Genomic DNA, 19,494 nt, shown 5'->3' on the forward strand with positions numbered 1-19,494 from the left:
ATCACATCATGGAAATATGTTGGGTTAGTCTAATCCTAGATAAGAAAATAGTTAGACTTCAGCAAGGCATTCGACAAAGTAGACCACAACCTACTTCTTCGTAAGCTAGAAAAAAGTGGGATAAATAGCTTCACCACCAGATGGATTCACAACTGGCTGACAAACCATACTCAACGAGTAGTCCTTAATGGGTCTAAGTCTACATGGAGAGAAGTAAGCAGTGGGGTGCCACAAGGTTCCGTCTTAGGCCCAGTACTCTTCAATATCTTCATAAACGACTTACATGAGGGAATAGAAGAGGAACTTAACAAATTTGCAGATGATACTAAGCTGGCAGGAATAGCTAACACCCTAGAAGACAGGCTCAAGAGCCAGATAGATCTTGACAGACTTGGGCCCTTAACACTGGGCCCTATCTAACAAAATGAAATTCAATGTAGAAAAAAGTAAAGTCCTACACTTAGGTAAGAAAAACCAAAAGTACACATATAAACTATATGAAACCAGGCTTAATAGCAGTGACTGTGAGAGGGATCTTGGAGTCTTAGTGGACAACCAGCTAAATATGAGCCAATAGTGTGCAGTGGCAGCCAAAAAAGCCAATGCAATCCTAAATTGCATTAACAGAGGGATACAATCAAGATCAAGTGAGGTACTAATACCACTCTATAAAGCCCTAGTAAGACCACACCTAGAGTACTTTATCCAGTTTTGGTCACCACACTATAAAAAAGATGTTGAAACTCTAGAAGTGCAGAGAAGAGCAACCAAGATGATTAGGGGACTGGAGGTTAAAAGATACAGGAACTAGGCATGGCTAATCTAGTGAAGAGAAGGACCAGGGGAGACTTGATAGCAGTGTTCCAATATTTGAAGGGCTGCCACAGAGAGGAGGGGGTCAAGCTATTTTCCAAAGCACCTGAAGGCCAGACAAGCAATAATGGATGGAAACTGACCAAGAGATTCAAAATAGAAATGAGGAGGAACATTCTGACAGTGAGAACAATCAACCAATGGAATGCTTGAGCAGGGGCTTGGACTAGATGGCTTATAAGGTCCTTTCCAACTCTGTTAATCTGTTAAAATGAAATCACCGACATAGACCTGTGTGCTCTACCTTATTTCATGGTTTACAGCAAAAGCCAAAATTGATTTATGTCAATACTGTGTGCTTCATCATGTCAGAAAATACTTGCTGGCTCTGATGAAGAACAAAATGCCCACAATATATAGTTTATTTCCATTTTACCTGAAAGTAGTATAAAAATCATCTCTTCTACCAAAAAAGGGGCGCAGCAAAAGGATTGAGAGCATTTAACTACTTAACCAACAAATGGAAACCAGTAAAATGTGGTCTAAAGATTAAAACAAATAGAGCATATTTATTTCATATGATTTAATCTTTCAGAATGAATTTTAGAAGATTGGCAATGACTCACAGAACAGTCAACCTAATCAATACTCAATCCCACAACTGATTCATGGCAAATGAGACTGGAGTTTTGTCCCCTTACTGCATTATAAAACATAACAAACAAGACAGAGAAGAGCAATTTAAAAAAAAACAAACCAGCATAAATAGTGAAATGAAGCAAGAGCTTTGTATCTTTATATGTTACATAAAAAATTGAAGAGGACATTTGGTACTAAATAGAGTCTGTTTGTTTGTTAATTTAAAGCTGATATGGCACCCATCTCATCCCATAATTCTATGAAAATAAATAAAAGAAATTGGGGAAGAGGCAGGAATTGAATGAGAGGACCAGTGGTGGGTTTCAAATTTTTTTACTACCGGTTTTGTGAGTGTGGCTTGGTGGGCATGATGTGGCTTGGTAGTCATGGCTTGGTGGTGTGGCAGGGGAAGGATACTGTAAAATCTCCATTCCCACCCCACTCCAGGGGAAGGATACTGTAAAATCTCCATTCCCTCCCCAATCCAGGGGAAGGTTACTGCAAAATCTCCATTTCCTCCTGATCAGCTGGGACTTGGGGGCAGAGAATAGATGGGGGTGGGGCCAGTTAGAGGTGGTATTTACCGGTTCTCCAAACTACTCAAAATTTCTACTACTGGTTCTCCAGAACTGGTCAGAACCTGCTGAAACCCTCCTCTGGAGAGGACCATTAAGATCCGTTTGATTGAAACAAGAGGTTGCTGCAATGTATTGACTAGTTTACTCAAAGAGTTACCTTCCATAACTGTTGATGAACTTTCTGTCTCCGTCCATTTGCAAATGGCCTTTGGTTGTCCATAGAAGAGTACATGGCATGCAAAGCATACGCAATGGAATATTCAGCCGTGTAGACACTGTAACTGTGAGTAGTCATCCTCATCTCAAGCACCGACATAGGGAGTGTCCCTAGCTGCTCTTTTCCAGTGCAAATGTCCCCACTCATATTGTCTCCCGTAAAACTAGGGAAGACACAATTAAATACCTGTTGCCAGGTTTCTCTTAGGAAGCCATCTTCTTTCTCCAAAGCAGGGTTCCTTGCTTGAAGAAACTGATGGAAGCCAGAAACATCCTTGAAATTAATTGCCAAGGATAAAGATCCATGAAGGAAATTTAAGTCCCAACCCCTTTGAAGGGGAATGGATATGTAATCAACATCTGATGTCATAATCCAGACTTTAGAATATACTGGCATTTCCACAAATTCAGCTACTTTGAGGAAATTCCTTAAAGATAGTATACTCTGAAATTTGCCCTGAACAATCACAGTATTAGATATGTGGGTAAAGACAAAAAGTAATGTTTTATGAATCCCTTCTGCTAGTTTATCAATGTCAGCGAGAAAGCCATCAGCCAGTTTTCTTATGAAATCAAAGCAGATACCACTTTTGGAAAACACAGGAAGCACATTTTGCAGTAATATTTGTGACAATTTGCCAATTTCAATATATAACACTCCAATCCATGTCCATCCAAAATGCAATAGAAGATGGAGAATTCCCCTGTGCTGCTGGGAACATCCAATGGAAGACAGAATCTTGGGTCTTCATCTCTGGAGCAGAGGTATATCCAAGCTAAAAGATTTGAAGGAAACCAGGAGGAAAAATGTGTCTCTTCTGTACTTTCCCACAAAACCATTTTATGTTCAATTTATACTTATATAGGACCGTATTATCCAATACACTGTACTATTAGTCAATAAACATTTTATCCAATACACTGTACTTTATCTGATGATCTCACATAAAAAAGAAAGATTAGGAAATGCTAATGGAAGTCAGTTACCTGTGGAATTTTGTAGATGGTCAAGAAGTTTGCTAGGTCCAGGAATTCCTCAGAGTTTGGTCCCCCAATAACAGCTACCAGATTATTCTGGAGGTCACATTTATAGTTTGGGATGGATCTACTTGGAGTAGAGAGCAGTTCCATTGTGGCTGCATAAGTATATCTTGCATTATAATAAGTGTTATAGATCTTGAAACCGAGGGTGACATTGGCCACGGCCATCATATGCTCTTCTAAAGAGAGCCGTGTGTCCAGGAGGACGCCCAAGTTGTGGGCCCTTTCCGTGGGGGCCAATGATTCGCCCCCAATAACCAGCAATGGCGCCAGCTGGCTATACCGGGACGCCGGCAGCCACAGCCACTCGGTCTTGGAAGGGTTGAGTCGAAGCCTGTTTCTCCCCATCCAGACCCACATGGCCTCCAGGCACTGGGACATCACTTCCAAGGCATAGTTGGGATGGTCTGGGGTGGAGATGTACAGCTGAGTATCATCAGCGTACTGATGGAACTCCACCCCAAAACCATGGATGATCTCACCCAGCGGCTTCACATAAATGTTGAACAGGAGGGGCGAGAGGACCGACCCTTGTGGCACCCCACAAACAAGGCGCCTTGGGGTTGACCACTGCCTCCCTGTCAACACAGATTGCGACCGGTCGGAGAGATAGGAGGAGAACCACCGCAAAACGGTGCCCCCCACTCCCAGTCCCTCCAGCCGGTGTAACATGATACCATGGTCGATGGTATCAAAAGCTGCTGAGAGATCTAACAGGACCAGGATAGAGGAGTAACCCCTATCCCGAGCCCTCCAGAGATCATCCACCAACGCGACCAATGCCGTTTCCGTGCTGTACCCAGGTCTGAAGCCGGACTGGAGCAGATCTAAATAGACAGCTTCATCCAATTCTCGAATACAGCTCATCTGTCTGGAACCTGCACTGCATATCGGACATAAATACAATTGAGCGAGTCTAGAAATATTTCACGAGAAGAGTCCTCCACTCCTTTGCTCGCAACAGAATACCTTATGCCACCAGACTTGAAATTTTGGGCTTAGTAGAGGCAGTAGAGAATACACATTTTTCTACCGAGTTGACGGAGCACAACATCCTCATATCTATCACAGGGGTTATTTAAATAAACATACTTTAATTTTCATAGAATCTTATATACCCACAGAGACTTTAGGGAGCTGGGGAAGGGACCTGACAAATTTCTATTAAGATAATAATTAAGTCCAATAATGCTGTATGATGGTGTTTACTATGCTGCTGTTATCTTTGTCTTTTTTCCACTCAGCAAAATTAGTGTGATCCATGAGATCAAGTTCCATTAAACTCAATAGTAAACTTTGATTTTACTAAGAAAAATCAGCATAAGCCATATGCTGGTTTGCAAAGAGTGCCATGGTTGGAAGAGCATCACAATTTTCAAGCACTTTCTCTTTTTATTGCATGGGCTTTTATTACAGCACAATTCAGCAAACCCAAACTATCTACAATGAAAAAAGTAATAAGTGAAGTAATCGGATTTATTTTCTGAAAAACCTGTAATTTAATTTAATTTAATTAATTCAATTTATATGCCGCCCCTCTCCAAAGACTCAGGGCAGCTCACAATACATTAAAAAAAATCATTATAAAAAACATTTAAAAATTAAAAAAAACATTAAAAACATTAAAAACTCATTCACACCATTCATGGCCAGATCTCGCCAGATCACAAGAGCGAGATCAATGGCCCCAGGCCTGCCAGAAAAGCCAGGTCTTCACCGCTTTCCGGAAGGCCAATAGGGTGGGGATGGTCCAGACCTCAGGAGGTAACTGGCTCCAGAGAGCTGGGACAGCCACAGAGAAGGCCCTCCCCGCGGGCCCGCCAGGCAGCATTGGTTAGCTGACAGGACCCGGAGGAGACCAACTCTGTGGGATCTTACCGGTCACTGGGAGCTATGCGGCAGAAGGCGGTCTCGAAGATAACCTGGCCCTAAGCCATGTAGGGCTTTAAAGGTAATAACCAACACCTTGAATTGTGACCGGAGACCAATAGGGATCTTCGGATCCTATACTTGATTTGGCTGCTTAATGTCATGGGTCCATAAATCTGACTTTGCAAAACTTAATAATATTTTTCTATAGATAGATAGACAGACAGACAGACAGACAGACATGGAGATGGAGATGGAGACGGAGACGGAGGCAGAGGCGGAGGCGGACGCAGACGCAGACTCAGAAATAGACATAGACATAGACATAGACATAGACATAGACATAGACATAGACATAGACATAGACATAGACATAGACATAGACATAGACATAGATATAGACATGTTGTTGTTAGTTGTGAACCCATCGCGACCCCATGGACAACTTTCCCCCAGGCCTTCCTGTCCTCCACCATCCCCCAGAGACCATTTAAGCTCACACCGACTGCTTCAGTGACTCCATCCAGCCACCTCGTTCTCTGTCGTCCCCTTCTTCTTTTGCCCTCAATCTTTTCCAGCATTAGGCTCTTCTGCAGTGAGTCCTTCCTTCTCATTAGGTGGCCAAAGTATTTCAGTTTCATCTTCAGGATCTGGCCTTCTAAAGAGCAGTCAGGGTTCTCCTCTAGGACTGACTGGTTTGATCGCCTTGCAATCCAAGGGACTCGCAGGAGTCTTCTCCAGCACCAGAGTTCAAAGGCCTCAATTTTTTGATGCTTCCTTATGGTCCAACTTTCACAATCATACATTGCAACTGGGAAAACCATAACCTTGACTATATACACTTTTGTTGGCAGGGTGATGTCTCTTGTGTGTGTGTGTGTGTGTGTGTGTGTGTGTGTGTGTATAAATTTAATGTGGCAATACTCTATGTATATACCCCTATTTCTTTTATCTATATAATATATTAGTTTATATTATATATCTATATATCTATATATTATCATATGCCCCTATTTCTCTTATCTCGTGCCAAGTCACTTTATTCCTGATTGCTGTACTCTTATATTTGAAATGACTGATATATATAGAGTATTGCCACATTAGGTACATTAAATTGATAAATTAATACATAGAGTATTAAGTTGAGTATACACACACACACACACACACACACTTATATTATCTCATTGTAGTGACAGTTGTGGACATTACAGAATATTTTAGGAGGCAAAATAGACAATTAAACAATACCATTTACTTGACTCCTTTGATCAAATGCTCCTTTTTATTCAGATCAGGTCTCAACAGAATAATATAGCATTTTGGGACAAAGACACAGCCTAATAGCACCCCACTGGAAGCCAAGATGGCAAAAATCTCTACAGCTACCATATATTTTCCTTTGCTGCTCATGTAGGCAGGAACAAAAGATAACCAGACACTGCAAAAGACCAGCATACTGAAAGTGATGGACTTGGTTTCCTGGAAAGTGTCTGGCAATTTCCTAGCTAGGAAAGCTACAACAAAGCTAACAATAGCCAAAAGACCCATGAAGCTCAAGATATAATAAAGCATCACAACAGACCCTTCATTGCAATCTAGAATGATTTCATGGTTTAGAGAGTTCATGTCAGTGTTTGGAAATGGAGGAGAGATGGACAACCAGATCACACAAAGGAGAGTTTGAATAAGGGAGCAGAAGAGCACAATGAAAAGAGTTAATTGTTTTCCAAGCCATTTCCTCATTTGTGATCCTGGCTTGGTGGCTAGGAAAGCTAGAACCACAATAATAATTTTAGCCAACAGGCAAGAAACTGCCACTGAGAAGATGATTCCAGAAGCTGTTTGTCAAAGGAGGCATGTCAGTTTTGTGGGTTGTCCAATGAAAAGCAGAGAACAAAGGAAGCAGAGGAGGAGGGAGATGAGGAGGGTGTAGGAGAGGCTGTGGTTGTTGGCCTTGACAATGGTAGTATTGTGGTACTTCCGGAAGATTCCAAGTACAGAAATTGTGCTGAAGGAAAGCATAAAAGCCATGGAGCTCAGTCCAATGCCCAGATTTTCTTCATAAGATAGGTAACTTACGTATTTGGGAATGCATGAATCATGGTCTTTATTTGGATCAGATGGACACAGAAGACAATCATCCATGTCTGGAAAAGCAAATGGATATATTAAATCAAAATATCCTTGACATATCTGTATATTCCACCATATAAACAATTGAGGGTATGCTTATTACATTTCCTACAGGATTTAAACAGTTAAAGTTTGTTTTTCAATCACAAACAAAATGGTGGGAAGCGATATGCCTTACTGCCTGCTATGACAAATGAGGCTACATTTCTCCTAAAGGAATGTCCATAAGGAAGCTACATTTTTATATCTATACGTGCATCCATTAATTCTGCTGATGAGGAATTCTGCTTTACGGAATACTAATTTACCATATCTGTTCTTATTTTGTCAAGGTCTTTCTAAGATAGTGAATTAAAACTATAGGAGTAAATAGTAAATAAATAGTAATAAGTACCAGAAGTTCTCATCCTCCAATGAGTAAAATTACTAATATAATTATTGTATTCCTGAACAATAGAGTAGAAAGTATGATTTTCTATATGCAAACCTTCATTTCCAGGACTGACACTTACTTTGAAAGTTCATTACAAATGGCTATTTATTAGTAAAGGTAAAGGTTCCCCTCGCACATATGTGCTAGTCATTCCCGACTCTAGGGGGTGGTGCTCATCTCCGTTTCACACATCCCTGGTGATTTGTAATTGTACTTAATTGATTTGTAATTGATTTGATTTGTATTTGAATTGATTTGTAATTGATTTGTAATTGTACTCAAATTTTGGTACAAAAGAAATTGACACTTCTTTGAATTTCTTTTTATTTTTTTTCTGCACTTCTACTTTATTTATTCATTTCTTTTAATAAACTTAATTTAAAAACTCACCTAATTTTGCAAAACATTATCATAGGAGTCATATGTCCTTTATGTATATGTATATAGCAAATGTGTTTTATTAAAACAAATTAAACCACCTATCTAGTTTAGATTCTTTATGGTTCATGGGAAATATATCTCTTAGTCATGCCAGCTATAATGTATGCCCTAATCTATAAAATGAGAGAATGAAAGGATGTTTTAGAGCAGGGGTGTCAAACTCAAAGCCCAGGGGCCAGATCTGGCCCACGGGGTGCTTAGATCTGGCCCGCAGGGCTGCCCAGAAGACAGCGAAGGACTGGCTTGCAGTTCCTCTGCCAGCAAAAACAGAACTCAGGATAGCTGCATGCAACCCTCCTGAGCTCAGTTTTCTCTGACAGAGGGTTGCAGGAGGCCGTCGCAGTTGAAAACAGAGCTTGGGAGCCCGTTTTCTTTGGCAGAGCACTGGGCCACAACAGGCGTCCCTGACATGAGTGATGTCAAGCTGGCCACACCCACCCCAGCTCCCCGAGATCAAACACAATCCTGATGCAGCCCTCAATGAAATCGAGTTTCACACCCCTGTTTTAGAGGATTGCAAATGATTCAGAACTCATCACCAACCTTCAAATCTATTTGCAGATCTTTAACAAGGAAGATCCAGTAAGCCCAAGTAATTGCAACTGTTTTTTTCCACCCCAGGAAAATTTTGTAGTTGAATGCTTATGAGAAGAAGACTCTTCATGTTATAGGTTTCCATCCCCCTTTATTTATAAGCAGTAGGTTCATTTTATATTAAAGATATATTAGAAGAAATGCAGAGAAGAGCAACAGAAATGATTAGGGAAATGGAGGCTAAAACATGAAGAACAGTTGCAGGAATTAGGTATGTCTCATTTAATGAAAATAAGAATTTGAGGTCATATGACTACAGTGTTCTATTTTCTAAGTGGCTGCCACAAAGAAGAGGGGGTCAGCCTAGTCTCCAAAGGACCTGAAGGCAGGACAGGAAGCACTGGATGGAAGGAGGGGTGAAATCCAGCAGGTTCTAACAGGTTCTGAAGAACCAGTACCGGAAATTTTGAGCAGTTTGGAAAACCGGTAACGGAAATTTTGAGAAGTTCGGAGAACCGGAAAAGACCACCTCTGGCTGGCCGCAGAGTGGGGTGGAAATGGAGATTTTGCAATATCCTTCTGCCAGGAGTGAGGAGAGAATGGGGATTTTGCAGTATCCTTCCCCTGCCATACCCACCAAGCCACACCTACCAAGCCACACCACACCCACCAAACCAAACCCACAGAACCGGTAGTAAAAAAAATTGGATTTTACCACTGGATGGAAGGTATCAAGGGAAAAATCAACCTAGAAAAAAGGAGAACTTTCCTGACAGAACAATTAATCATTGGAATAACTTGCCTCCAAAAATTATGGGTGTTCCAACACAGATTTTTAAGAAAAAATTGGACAACTATTTGTCTGAAATAGTATAGTGTTTCCTGCTTGAGCTGGGAGTTAGATTATAAGACCTCCAAGGTCCTTTCCAACTCTGTATTCTGTTATTTCTAATCTAGTTATATCATTCTACTTGACATATTCTTTGTACTGGGAGTTACGTTCATAATTGGGCTACAATTATAAAGACAGTAAAAATTAAACCAGTCAGAGTCACAATTTGCAACATATTTTAATGCAAAGCACATATACTTTTTACATATTCTTAATTATTGTAATTCCATATTCTGAGAACTAAATGATTAAGCTAAACATTTTTCACAACATGGCCAAAATGAATGGTCAATTTGTCAATCAATTTATTCACAATTAATATTTTAGAATATCAAGGGCTATGTTATTGCATATAGCCATACCTCCAAAGAGGTATGTGGCAAGTGAAAAGTAAAAAAGAAAATTAAAAATTATTTTTTTTTTAAAAAAAGTCTATGATCTAAAAATAATAATTAAAAAATACATTAAAAAGAAAAGAAAAAACAAGAAACTTAAAGGGCAGACTCGATGGACTATTAGGTCTTTTTCTCCCATAGTTTTCTATGTTCCCATAAAAGTATATTTCCCCACAACCTACTCATAGTTGCGATTCATACTGGCATGTATTGATGAAACACTTGTACCCAGTTAGACCTAAACTATGACCTGCTTTTGGATTTCACAATCTTCACTCCTATCCTCTTAATCCTTTTTTTGGGGGGGGTCTATTATTATTCATTTATTTATAGTGCCTACCTGCAAAGTCATGAGTTTTTCCTATGTCTTTGGTTTCCTAGATATATTATCTAACAATAAGTATAATTTTTCCATAAGCACCCTAGGAAATAATCATATGCTGGAGCAAAGCTTAATTGACTCAATCCCTATAAATTACTCTGATCTTTGGGAATGAGAATGGATTTACTTTGAGTAATGTCAGCTGGATACATTACTTGGATCCATTAGTTGGATCCAAGAAATGTATGTTGTTGAGAAAAGGAAACAAGGGTAACTGGGTATGCAGGAGAAGGTAAAATTTGAGAATTAAAGGAAATTGAATTCTGCTGTGCTCTAGATACTTTGAGAAGGCATGGCTTAGTAGAAAAAGGCTGCCATAAGAGATAACAACAGTCATGAAAGTGATCAGGACAAGAACTCAGGAACTGCTTCAATTTCTAGGTTGTATCTTAAAGACCAAAAGCAGAGAATTCAGGTGGGAGAAAATAAAGGTCCTCATTAATGTCACCTCATTATTTGGTTAGAGTAGGGGGGAAGGTTGCATTGAATCAATGAGAAAATTGAACTTCATATTCAGGATTATTTTTTTATTAACTGTCCCTTTGTATTCAAATCAGGTCTCATAATAATGATATAGCATTTGGGGGAAAAGATGCAGCCCAGTAATCCAACTGCTGAAGCCAAAATGGAGAAGATCTCCACAGCCACCATGTATTTCCCTTTGGTACTCAAATAGGTTGGAACAAATGATATCCAGACACTACAAAAGACCAACATGCTGAAGGTGATAAATTTGGCTTCATTAAAGCTATCTGGTAACTTCCTAGCTAGGAAGGCTACTGTGAAACTGACAGAAGTCAAGACCCCCAGAAAACTAAGAACGATATAAAACATTGTGGTTGAACCTTCATTACATTGTAGGACAATTTCTTCAGCTATAGAGTGCATGTCAGAATCTGGGAATGGGGGAGAAATTGTCAGCCACACTGTACAAATGGTAAATTGTGCCAGGGAGCAAAATAGGACAATAGAAAAAGCCAGCTTATTCCCCACCCATTTCCTCATTTTGGAACCGGGCCTGGTGGCCATGAAAGCAAGAACAACAATAGTCGTTTTCCCTAATATGCAAGAAAGGGCTACTGAGAATATGATGCCAAAAGCAGCTTGTCGCATGAAACATTTTGCTTGGTCAGGTTGCCCAATGAAGAGCAAACTGCAAAGGAATGAGAGCAGGAGAACAATGAGAAGAATGTAGGTGAGGCTCCTGTTGTTGGCTTTGACAATGGGGGTGTCCCTCTGTTTAATGAAGATCCCCAGCACCAAAGCTGTGATGAAAGAAAGGAAGAGACTAACACTGGCCAGGGTGATTCTGAGTGCCTCATTGTAAGACAGGAAGGTGGTTGTTTTTAGAATACAAAGGTTTTGAGCCTTGTTTGGATATTGGTCTTCTGAACATTGAAAGCAGTCAACCGCATCTGGAAAAAACAAAACATCATGTTGAATTTCTAGAAATGCTTCTTTTATATAGGTATATCATTGGTTTGATCACCACATTAGAAGTCAGTTGTAGGAAGTTTGAAAATTAGCATTTTTAATCACAATTAAGAAGACTGAATAGTTTTGCACAACACAGCTCTTACCCATCTGGTTTGAAATTTTCCCTTTTGCACATGGAGCACAATCATAACAGCAAAATGGCTTCCCTTCTATTTTCACCTTTCTGAACCCAGAATAGCAATTGTCATTGCAAACAGAAAGAGGTAGAACCTATCAAGAAGTGAAACCAGGATTTATTAAAACTGAAAAGTTTCAGAACATTCTACTTGAATGTCTTTCAAGAATTGATGGGAAAAGTAACAAAGTAAAAACAACAATTTCACCATTATTCCTGTCATTTTGGACATAAAGGGGAAATTGACAGAATCCCCATCCATTATCCTCCTCCTCCTCCTCTTCCTCCTCCCCCTTCCCCCCATCATCAGAGTTGGAAGGGATCTTACAAGTACAAGATGTAAAAGTACACCTTGGGTATTTTTATGGGTAGGAGAAGAAAATGTGTTTTGAACCTTACTTGAGAGCAAACAGAATAACAGAGATGAAAGGACTTTGGACGTCTTCTAGTCCAACCCCATGCTCAAACAGCAGACCCTATACTATTTCAGACAAATGGATGTCCAATTTCTTCTTAAAAGCCCCTAATGAGGGGCCATCCATAACCCCTTAAGGCAAGTTGTTGATTGTTCTCATTCAGAAAAATTCTCCTTAGTTCTAGGTTGCTTCTGTCCTTGATTAGTTTCCATCCATTGTTTCTAGTTTTGCCTTCTGGTGCTTTGGAAAATAAGTCAACCCCGTCTTCTTTGTGGCAGCCCCTCAAATATTGGAAGACTGCTATGATGTCCCCCCTAGCCCTTCTTTTCTAAATTCATACACCCAGCTACAGTATTTATTTCTGTTTCCTGCATTTCACTATTGCCCTGCTGATTCTTTTTTTAAGCATTTCACCACTCCACTGCTGTATACCACCCAAACAAGAAGAAGAAGAAGAAGAAGAAGAAGAAGAAGAAGAAGAAGAAGAAGAAGAAGAAAAACAACAACAACAACAACAACAACAACAATAGCAATAACAATAGCAATAACAATAAGTTTATTGATATCGCTGTACCAGGAGATGCCAGAGTAGAAGAAAAAGAACTGGAAAAATTTTTGAAATATTGTGAGCTGACCATCAAAACTACACAGTATTTATTTCTGTTTCCTGCATTTCACTATTCCCCTGCTGATTCTTTTTTTAAGCATTCCACCACTCCACTGCTGAATACTACCCAAATAACAACAACAGGAAAAATAACAAGAACAATCATCATCATGGTAGTACAGAAAAAAGAATACAACATTGTTTCCAGAAAGCTGAACTACCCAAAGTCCCAGAGGAGATAAAAAACATGCTGAATGAAGATATTATTGTGACTCCAACCCCCGAGCCTGTCCTAACAGAGGGAGAGGACTCAGAAGGTGAAGGAGAGGATTTGGCAAGGCCTCCCTCTCCAGGACCCTCCTCTCTGGCAATGCCTCAGGTTTCCTCTGAAGGCCAAGAGATATGCCAAGAGCAAGGCACTTTGGAGCAGCCGCAGATAGAGAGCAAGGGGGATGAGTTTTGGCTGGATCCCAGACAGAGTCAGAAGGATAAGCGCGCGCAGCAGAGAAAGAGGCGTGGGTGGGCCAGAGATTGAGCTGAGTCACTGGACCACACCCCACAAGGGATAAAAGGGGGTGTGTCGGCTATTCAGGCCTTGTGACGGACAAATTGAAAAGCTCGGAAGTCATATCATGTTTCTAGAACCCTGTTAGAATCTCTTTTTGGATTTCTTCAGACTGGACTTTGACAATTATTTGCTTTGAGGAATTAATTTGGTATATCGGACTGAGGAGACAAAACCTCCCTTAGTGAGTAAAATCCCTTGGCAGGCAGTTCATGGTTCACTGCCAAGACTGTTATCTTAAAGGAATTCCTGACTGTTTGATTCATTAACTCCTGGCTGTCTGTTTGTGTGTGTGTGTGCGTGCGATGGGGACAGGACAGATATAAGTATATACGAATTAATAGAGGCAATTAAAAAACAGAAAAATAACGGAACGCCAGGGTCCAACGGATTACCATCGGAACTATATATAGAAATACAAGAGTCCTTAGGAGAGACTTCCGGTTTGCTGTTCGTCGCTGCCAGACGTTCCTTTAGGATCGTCAGCTTCCACTGCCTGTCAGAGCCGCCTTCACAACGGAATGGCGGCTCAAAAAAACTCCGTTTCCATGAGGAAACGGAGATAGAGCCGGCAGGGGTGGGTAGAACTCTCTGCGGAGTCCCAAAAGTTTTTCCTTTACTTTTGGGACGGAGCGGATGAGATGCCCCGTATCCCCAGCCGCTGCTCCGGGCTTTGGGAGACCTCTGCTAATGCAGAGCCAGGCGTCAAAAGCAAGCCTGCAAATTTAACAGATTACTCAAAGAAAATGTGAGCTGGACCTGTAATACTGAACCGCAAGTATTTTATTGATTTTTTAAAAAAATTACTTAAGAGAGAGGAGGAAAAGAAAGAGGAAAAAAAGTCTTTTAAAATGGCGTCGGCTGGAGGAGAGGCTGAAAGGGAAAGTCCTTCCGTTTTCTATTATTACAATGTAGCGGAATAAATACCACTGGCTACATTTGTAGACAAAACTTCGCTCCTGTGTCTTTTTCTCTTTTTTTCCCTTGGAGACTTGATATTGTTGTTGATTGGAAAGAAGTCTTTTTTCTTGTTTTTTTTTTTTTTTAACAAAGCCTGCCTGGGCGGAAACATGGCACTGAGACTCACAAAGTCAGATAAACAAGTAGGGGGGGGGATTCCCCCACCAACAATTTAAAGGAACAAGTCTTAACTCTTCAGTCTCAGAAACCTGATTTTAATATAATAGAATTTTTCTTAGAGGAGATTGAAAGAAGGGAGGAGATTGTGAATCAGCAACTTGAAAAATTTAAGCAGGAAATTAAAGAATTGGTGAAATCTAAGTTTGATTTTTTGGAGAAAAAATTCTCAAAAGTGGCTAATGGTTTTTCAGAATTTATGATACAGTTGGACACAAATACTAATTTACTAGAGTCTAAAATGGAAGAAATTCAAGATAAATTGGACAATAGAACTCAAAAAATTGAAAATGATTTGATAAACACTCAGGATAATAGCTTAGAAGAAAAACCTAAAATGGATGCTGATCAAAAGTCTTGTAATGTAGAAAATCTGCAACAGAAGATTGAAAAAGAGATTTTAATGGTACAATATAATTTCACAGAATATGCGATAAGATTAAGAGGTTTGCAGGAAAATAATAGAGATGATTTAAGGAAAATATCTTCTGAAATTCTAGCTGGGATTCTAAAGGTTCAACCTGAGGAAGTGTTTTGTAGGATTGACAGAGTTTATCGAATAAACTCCTGGATTGCCAAGCAAAGGCAATTGCCTAGAGATGTGGTGATTTATTTTACAGATAAAGAAATTAGGAATAATATTGTGCAAAATTCCTTCAATTCTAATTTGCAATTGTATGGAAGAAAGATTTGGATTTACAAGGAACTCTCACCTAAGATATTGATGGAAAGGAAGAAATTTGGTTTTCTGGTGAATGAGTTAAAAAAGAGAAATATCCCATTTAGGTGGGATGCCCCAGTTGGTATTATATTCAGATATCAAGGAGAAAGATATCAGCTAAATACTGTTGAAAGAGCGGAAGAATTTTATCAAAATAGGTTGAAAATGAATTTAACATCTTCAGGTATAATACAGGATAAGCAGAAGGAGCTGGAAATAAAGGTAAAATATCGAATTACAGAGACTGTACCAGATGAATTGCCTTTGGATTTATTGGACACCCCAGCTGGACTATCTACAAATTCGAGAGAAGTGGCATCTAACCTTAATGTGATGACTTATCAAGGCAAGGATAAGCATGGAAACCAATTAGGGGATATACAAGGGATAAAAAAGAAACATGAGATACAAAAACAAAACCAACAAGACCAATCTACAAAGCAGAATGAAAACCGACCAGATGATACACAATTTGTAGAAAGGAAACCAGGATGGAAACCAAACCCACAAAAAGAAAAGAAAAAAAGAAAAAGGTTGCATAAAAATAGAAAATTCTAAATCAGGCAACAGTGAAGCCAGTGACTTTAAAATATGAATGATTATGTGTAAACATAGAAGAGGCGATGTATTGGTTAATATCATCCTGAGGATTGTGGCAGATCTCTGCATGGCCGTAATCTGGGGACGTGAAAAGAGCCTTAAACTGATGGATTTGAATTATCCACTTTGGAATTTCTTTTTGTGTTGATAAACATATTATAATTATCTTGAATCACAAGGCAAGAGAATTATGCTGGGGCATGCAGAAGATCGGGTTGTTACCCACTACGATGATGGGAATCAATAATCCTGATGAAACCCACAATTATTACTATATGGAATATAATTATAATGTCACTCGGGTGGTTGTTTTTACCTTTATACATATAAGAAGATATTTACTACTGATGGGGGCAGATATGATTGAAGATCCCGAATAAACTGTTGCACCAGCAAGCTATGTTACCCGATTATGGATGTTGGTTCTACCAATCCAGTGGAAAGACCTCAAAGAAGATATTATATGGATTATAAATTTAAAGTCATTGTCTTTTCTTTTTTTTTATTTAGATATAATGGAAATATAGACATATATTTTTAAGTAGTGTGGGCAGTGAATCAAAGATATTAAGAAATGTTGTGTATGGTAATTTTGCATGATAGTGGGTGATTAAGCTAGTTACTAGATTGATTAGTCTAAGAAAAGGGATTTTTAAGTGATATATTTAGGGGAGTGGAGGAAATGGATAGAGTGGAATAAATGTTAAACTAGATTTTATGGGGAAGGCCGCTTTGAAATGTTATAGTAATATATATAGAAGATTAAATGTTAAAGTAGGACTTATCGTATAGTTTTAAAGTGGAGAAGTTATTCTATAATGTTATAGTATAATGTCTTTTTTTTTCTTTCTTTTCTCTTTTCTGAAATGTATGGATAAAGGGGGATGTCATAATATTAATAATATTTTTAGTAAGTAAAGGTCAATATTTAGAGGAGGGAGTAAGTAATCTGTTATGAATTAGGTTTTTTTTTTTTGTTATGAAGAAGTCACAGGGGGGATGGGTGGGGAGGGGGGGTTAGGGAGGGGGAGGGAGAGGGGGAAAAAAAGGGGGGGGAAATTTGTATTTGAAAACTTTTTCAATAAAAAAAAAATAAATAAAGAATAAACAATAATAAGAGTCCTTAGGAGAAATACTAATTAAGATATATAATGCGGTATTAAAAGCAGCAAAGGCACCAGATGTTGTGACCCAGGCCCAAGTAGGTAGTATTAGACGCAAATAGTTTGAAAACAAACATACTTTATTAGAACGGCTGAGAATTAACTCATTCTCAGCATAGTCTAAACTAAATCAAAACAATTTCTTCATAACACAATTCTTCAGTCTTATCACCAACCTTGGTCTATTGTGGCAAACTGCCAAAGGCTTTTCTTGGCAAAAGTTCAGAAGCAAAAGACGCCGACAAGAAATAAATGCAGCAAGACAAGAAACAAGTCTATCAATGTTGTTTTCCGACAAAGAGTCCAAGAGCCGTTGCTGGTCTTTTAAGCCTTACGGGAGGGGCCTATCATCTCTTGGCCCTACTCCCGAGTCATCCTCTTTTCTTTAGCTGCTCTTGCCTTCTGGCAGCTCTTCTCATGCATGCACTAGGAAGAGTCTCCTCCTGTTCCTCTGCCTCTCTACTGTCAGCCTCTGGAGGCTCCGGAGTCCGCACCTCACTCCCCGATGGCCCTGGCCCCAACTCTGCCTCTGAAACAGAGCCCTCATCCGGGCCTTCCCCAGCCTCTAGGACTGGCCCATGTTCTTCCTCAGCCTCCTCCCTGTCCGACTCCACTGCCAGCTCCACAGGTGCTGGTGGACAACAACACCAGCCTCATGAGCGGAGGTAAATATTACTTTGATTCCAAAGGAGAACACTGACTTAACACTTATCCAAAATTATAGACCTATATCACTGCTGAATTCGGACTACAAAATATTTATGGCAATAATGGCTGAAAGACTAAAAAGATATTTAAATAATTTTATGCACACTGACCAAAATAGTTTTTTTGCCGAAAAGGCAAATAAGAAATAATATGAGGACAGTATTGGATGTGTTAGAATACTATGAAGTGCATAGTGAGACACAAGTGGCATTGATTTTTCTAGACACACAAAAAGCTTTTGATAATGTGAATTGGGACTATATATTGAAACAGTTAAAATATATGGAATTCGGTGAAAACTTTATGAATGTGTTTAAAGCAATATACTCTAATCAAGAGGCAAGAGTAATAATAAATGGGAAGTAACACAAAATTTTGCCCCGGGAAGTGGAGCGGGTGCCTTGGCTGCTCCTGCTGCACCAGAGACAGAGGCGCAACAGGTGAGATGGTGGTTACCCCTGGAAGGCTTGGATCTGCTTCGAGGCCTTTAAAAGCAGCAGAAATCAGCTGTCATGCTGCATGACCCCCAAGGTGGCTCCACAGAGCAGACCCACCGCCCAAAGAGCATGATCTGGGGACGGCTTCGGCCAGCCCAACCCAGACAAGGCCAGAAGGGATGAATTCCCTGACTCTGGTTCAGCCGGCCAGGGACGGGACTTTGGGCACGGTCTGCTGCAAAAGACCAGGAGCAAAGACACACATGCACAACCCATGTACACACCAGTACTGGTGAGGTTTTTAGTGAGCAGGGAAGGAAGCCAAACTTGCCTTCACAGGTACGAAAGCTTCCTACAAATGGAAAAATGCAAGGAGCAAGCACGTGCTTCTTTTTGCACTTTGTCCTGGCTTTTTTTCCACTTGGAAGACTGAGAGGAGGAGGAGGAAGAAGAAGACGAGGGCGACGAGCCCAGGCACGTGAAGCAAGGTGTGAAAATCTGCAGCAGGAAGCTTGGGGTGAGTGAAAAGGGGGAGAAACTCTCTTCCCCCCCCATCATCTCCCAGACTAGGTGGCTGAGGTGGAAAGGCGGGCAATCTTCAAGGCTAGGAGGCATTGGGTCTGGCTTGATGAGGGGGGGTCAGGCTGGTCAGGTGCTGTTAAAAATGCTTTAAAAAGTAAAAAAAAGTTGGGCACACCCACCCAGTCACATGACCACCACCAAGCCACGCCCACCAAGCCACGCCCACAGAACCGGTGGCCAAACTATTTAGATTTCACCACTGCTTACTAGGAATTATAAAAGAGAATTATAGCAAAGAATCAATATACTTAATGCTTCATGTGATAACAGCAGCAAGGTTAGTTTATGCACAATACTGGAAAAAAGAAAAAATCCCCCCAGAAGAAGAAATAATAAGGAAGATTTTGACTTATGCAGAAATGGACAGGCTGACACTAGAACTCAATAACAAGAATGAGACAGAATACTATAAAATCTGGAATAAAGTGTATTATTGGTTGGAAAGGAGAAAAGAAGTTCCAACAAAAAAGATTTAGGGTCTGTAGAATTAATACTGGATAGTATTAATAAATGTAAATAGTAAACAAATAGTAAATAGATAGTAAATGAAGACAAGGGATATGTATATAAGAACAAA

The 19,494-nt window shown here is 39.9% G+C and overlaps 1 pseudogene; it reads right to left on the reverse strand.

Annotated features, from left to right (window-relative positions):
* Positions 1–10,888: 10,888 nt before the first annotated feature.
* LOC139317622 (vomeronasal type-2 receptor 26-like) overlaps positions 10,889–19,494 on the reverse strand; it is a 254,440-nt pseudogene continuing 245,834 nt past the window's right edge.

The sequence above is a fragment of the Pituophis catenifer genome, unplaced genomic scaffold (assembly GCF_029215685.1).
Source record: "Pituophis catenifer annectens isolate HBS135680 unplaced genomic scaffold, rPitCat1.0.hap2 SCAF_5, whole genome shotgun sequence".
NCBI classification, from domain to species: Eukaryota; Metazoa; Chordata; class Lepidosauria; order Squamata; family Colubridae; genus Pituophis; species Pituophis catenifer.